Source organism: Callospermophilus lateralis, unplaced genomic scaffold (genome assembly GCF_048772815.1).
Source record: "Callospermophilus lateralis isolate mCalLat2 unplaced genomic scaffold, mCalLat2.hap1 Scaffold_488, whole genome shotgun sequence".
NCBI lineage: Eukaryota > Metazoa > Chordata > Mammalia > Rodentia > Sciuridae > Callospermophilus > Callospermophilus lateralis.
In genome coordinates this window covers 1,031,304-1,037,029 of record NW_027514429.1, presented here as the reverse complement: position 1 = coordinate 1,037,029, position 5,726 = coordinate 1,031,304, and positions in this window count along the sequence as shown.

The following is a 5,726-nucleotide window of genomic DNA, read 5'->3' as shown; positions in this document are numbered from 1 at the left end:
CAGCAGACCATTCTATATAAAGGCATCTTGTTATATGGAGAAGTTTCAAGGTAATGTTTAAAATCAGGTTGCTATTGTCAAGGGGGCAAGCTATGTGGGATAGAATCCTGGTTGGTTCATTCTACTGCAGTCCCTGACCTACCAGACGTGACAGAACTCCCTCCAGCACTGTGTCCCAGTTGAACTCCATGTATTTCGTGAAGCCAATACCAAACTACCAGTGCAGCAGCAAGAAACACCACAAAAATTGGAAAATGACCAAATGGCTTCACAGTCCACACGGAGAGAAACTTATCCCCCAGTGGCAACAGTTTACCTACAAAGAGAAAATTCAGCACTGCTGCCTCATGTTCATTGGAAAATCAGAAACCATGTCCTCCAGGTCAAATAGATGCAGACCCAGGTTTGATGGTCTCACTATAAAGGAAGCTAAAGCTCCTGAAAACAACGTATGTTTCAAGTGCCCAACCTGAAAGGCAGTTTCTCAAGAAGTGTTTAGGCCACCAGAGCTCCATGTCTGTGGAGTGTTTACCATGTCACTTACTTTTGGAAACTCCTCTACCACCTCCAAGGTTGTGAACTCATGAGCATTTTCCATTCCAGATATGTGTTCACAGATTTTCTAACTCTTCTCCACTAATTGTGACTTACTTGGGGCAAAGGTAATGTCAAGTCATTGTTCTAGATGAGAGGGGGAAGATTTTTTTGTAGCACATATTTGCATACACATTGGATTCATTTTCCAATTTTTCATTCAAAATACTGAATCCCTGACACTAACCCATACTCTACTAGACTCTTACTACTAATACTAATATGATGAGAAAAATAACCAAACAGAATAGAAATACAAGCAGTTCAGAAGAGTCATGGTGAATAGTTGTACTTGCCTTTTGCATGATATAAGGTAGGAGTTATAAATCTAGTCAATTATTTGTTGAAATAATTCTCCATGTGTTTTTAAAGTTAAGAAAAATGTGAATTCCTTCCTTTCTTTATCTGTAGTCTTTTAAGCACATGTATTTTTATATGCACAAATAGAATCCTACCTGGTTTCACACGTACATTCTTCTGAGGTGGCTGACTTGGCAGATACAAATTGTGAGAAGACATCACTCCTCCTAAACGCTGTTGGAACTGAAAATTCAACCCATGAGTGAGCTTCCTAGATGAACAACATTATACATGCATCCATGTTCAGTAAAATGAATATTTTTGGATATGCGGATGAGTTATTTTTCATGATGAATTTCGACTGGCATATATATTGCTACATTATAATGTGTGTGTGTTTGTGTGTCTATATATATATATAAATCTGTGTGTCTATATATAAATCTGGAGATATATATATATATATATATATATATATATATATATATACTCCAGATTTTCAAAATATGAAATATATGTATCTTTCTATACACTGCCTAAATTCATTCATGTTCCTGTATGGGGATTTATAATCAATTTTTCACAAGATTATTCTCAGAAATATACATCCACTAAAATACATATTTGTTTCCTAGTACTGAAAACTAACTTCAGGGAATGGTGCTAACAAATCCTAATATTTCTACAGTAACTGACCCAGTTTACCATCAATGCAATTAGATTCCAATGGGATGTGATGTTTTTGTTAAAGTTCATTTTTATTGAAACCTGGTACGTTATTATTTCTTCAGTTTATGGACATCATAAGGTATATCTTTTCATTAACAAGTTCACAAATTTATAAACATTTGGTTCACTTTCAATCACTTTCTTCTTCGGAACACATATATTCCTCCATGTTTCTTGACTGGTCTTTTCACTAGACTTCTTTCTAAACATATTTTTTTTCGATTCCATAATCATTTTTGACGCAAAATTCACACACTATTCATGATAAACGGTAACCCTAATATTACCATTAGATATATAACTGGTTGAAATGAATGTATGTATATCAATATAAGATTTCCTATATATTTTCAGATATCAATACAATCCATTATTTAAATCTGGAACCAGTCATATAATTTATTCACAGTATGGTCTATTAATGCATCATCTCTATATTCATCAACAGAGGGTAAACCTATTAGTATCCTTAGTACTAATTTATAAATTTTCAAAATATTGCTCCCAGAAATGGTGGAAGAAATACTCATGTCACCTGATATACATATACATTTTATCACATTAATATTCTGCACACAAAATGAAAAGGTCACACTTATGATTGTACCAAAGTATCAATGGAAATTGAGCATGGATTACTAAAAACATCCATGTCCAGGTTGCCTAATGCTCTCAAATGTCAACCCTATTGGTGACTACATATTTGTTTCTTCTTAAGATTATATATTCAACCTCAAGCCTGTTGAAAATGTCTAATCCTATCACTCACGTTATACTTTGCCTGATTTCCTAATGTCTCTATTGATGTCTGCTTTCCTACACATTTTCCCCAGTTCATCATTGTGCCTGACTCTTCACATGTGGTTTCATTTATATTCACTCTCTAACCGAAACCCTATTGCTAAGGAACTTTTGGTCCAAATCCTAGACTCACTCTTCCTTCTAAACCAATTGACTATCGTCCTAATCCTACAGACTATCCCTTTTTGACTGGATGTTCTCTTCTGCATTCAATCATCTGAGGTACAGGGTCTTATGCCATTGTATATCGATTTAACTGAGACCTCGGTGCAGAATATAATTCAAGCTAAGCATCCCAATCAAGGGCCCAAATCCTTCTGGGCTTCAAATATTACCTAGATTTCTGTTTTCATACTTATATTTTACCTCTATATTCTTATAAATATCGCAGGTTCCCAATATCATTATTCATCCAACAAAATGATTCCTAACCCAAATCAAACATGCTATTAACCATAACCATACACTGTTCACTCAATCTCACTTTAAAGAAGAGCAGAGACAAAGTTGGTCTTACAATACAGGAAGTTAGGAGATCTTCCAACTGCTTAGTACCTCAAAATTCATGCAGAAATGATCCAAGAGATGTAGGAAGCTCTGAAGGACCTGAGACAGCAAAAGTCTTCTTCTTTTGCAAACAACCTGATCAGGATGTAAGGATGTGTCTGAATCATCCTATCTCTTCTTAATGTAGGGAAGATGTATCAAACAAGGCCTGTGTGGAGAGCTGTTCCCAGGTGCCTATGGTTTCTGTACCATTCTAACTTGTGAAAATGTCACAGGAAATAGGGGCAGCCTCCATTTCCTGAGACCCTAGGAAGCAACTGTTAGGACAAAGTGGTGGCCAAGGGGGTGACCTCATTCATTTACTGAAGTAAGTGACCTCACCTCACTTCCTTGGTGATGTAACTCTCTGAATTTTGTGATTCAGGAAGCCAGGCACCCAGAGTCAGTCCCTGTCCCAGTTTCACTGTTCTCACTTGTTTGGATTTACCAAGGACAGAGTCAGTCTTTCTTGGTACCTACTGATGTGAGGGTGGCCAAATGCCAAGAAAGCTTTGAAGATGGTCCTTTCCTGAGAGGGCAGGAAATGGCTCACCACTGCCTCCTGACAACTTCACAGACTTGGAAAAGGAGACCAGATCTGAGACAGGACTGGCCATTTCTAGGGAACATCGTATGGCCTACTAGTCAGAGGACACTCCGGAGAGTAACAGACCTACTTGGGGGAAGGAGGTGCCTTGGTGTGTGTGGATGTCAGTTTGTAGTTTTGTCTCATGTTCTGAGAATAGGCAAAAAAGAGGTTTGTTTGGTTTGGAGTTGACTGTTTCTAGTAAGTCATTTGAAAAGGAGACTGTTTTTAAGTCTGTGTATCCCACTGTGTCCTTGGTTGTAGATATTAGAAAAGAAAATGGCTCAATTTGTGTGTCCTGTTTAGTAGAAAGCTTCCCAGCATTCATCCTGCCCAATTACTGAATGGACTGATGCTTGCCTTATCCATGGGCAACACCTGCTATCTTTCTAGTTCCCATTATTTCCTGAATTCTGGCCACTCTCAACATTAGATTCATGCTTTTTGTACAAGATATGTGCCACCTCCAACCTCGGTGACATGGCCATGTACTGGATAGCTGGATAGCTGGAATGGCAATCATCTCAGAAAACTCAGATATCAGAGTAACCAGGAAAGTCTCAGTGGAGAAACCCTGCTTGGGGCCTTTTGATTACCTATTGTTCTGTTTCCCTAAAAGTCAGAAAGGTCTTTGCCTCAGCCCAAATCTGTGTGAAGATTGAAGAAAAGAGTTTTCAAATGGAAAGGAATGGGCATCACCTCTGGCTCTTTGCTTAATTGCTTTTGAAAGGGATGTGTCTGAATAAGCCTCTTGGCCCTGTGTGAGGCTGTGGTTTAGATTTTCAGCACCTGATCAATCTAAAAAGAGATCCCTTGTGTGCATCCAAAACCAAAATGACAAAAATATCAGTCATTGTGGATGAAGCCTCTCGCCTTCCTCTGTAATATTCCTGACATCTATCAAGTGAGAATATGGATTCTTTGTGTCAAATGAGTTCTTCAAAGCCCTGAAGAGGCTATTTCATAGGTGCTTGGGTATTCTCATGACTCCAATTCACATAAAGAATCTAAACAACACAGTCAGTAGGCCTCAAATTGCAGAAGTTGAGCAGTATGAATACCAGGCCTATTGATCAATCCTGCTTCACAAGAAGGGTGTCCAGGTCACCCTGACTTTAGGCAAATGAGGGGCAAGGGAGCTTATTTTGGACACTCTCTTGGGCTGTTCCCCTCATGGAAAGCTCCAGGTATAGGTTCTGATGAGTGTCAATATGGAAGAAGGTGAGGGCCATGTGGGAGTGTTTTGATTTTAATTGTGGTCATTTGTGTGGTGGTTGGAAGAGAAGACTAGGTCCACCTGGGTTTGAACTCTGGTGTGATTCCTTTTAGAGACTGAGTTCTGGAACTGACCTCAGAGAAGTATTGCCATGAATTGTTTTGGGATTTTAGGAGGCCACGCATGAGAGTCACCCTTGGAAACTGAGATCAAGGCCCAGGGTGTCTTTCCACAGAGCACTGGGAATCTCAGCCAGGATATTACATGATTTTATTCTGAAAGACTTGGCAGCCATAGTTGAGAGTCAAAACACTCATTGCCCTCACATTGTAGACCTCAATTGGCCTGGCTTCATGTGTCCTTTTGGCCACTCTTTGGGAAGACTGGCCTGTGAGTGTTCTCCAGAGCTTTTATTGAAATGAGCTTCCTCAACATTAATGGTTCCTGTATAATTTGAATCGCACATTGGAGGATGACCAAAGGGCTTTACAGTCCACATGGAGAGACACTTAGCCCCCAGTTGCCACAGTTTACCTACAAAGAGAGAATTTAGCACTGCTGCCTCAAGTTCATTGGAAAATCAGAAACCATATTCTCCAGGTCACATAGATGCAGACCCAGATTTGATGGTCTCACTACAAAGGAAGCTAAATCTCTGACAACAACATATATTTCAAGTGCCCCACCTCAGAGACAGTTTCTCAAGAAGTATTTAGGCTGGCAGAGCTCCATGTTTGTTGAGTCTTTACCCTATCCCTTACTTTTGGAAACTTCTGTACCTCCTCCCAGGTTGTGAACTCCTGAGCATATTCCATTCCAGATATGTATTCACAGATTTTCTTACTCTTCTCCTCTAATTGTGTCTTAATAGGGACGAAGCTAATGTCAACGCGTTGTTCTGGAGGAGAGTGAGAAGATTTTTTTCTAGCACATATTTGCATTCACATTTGATTG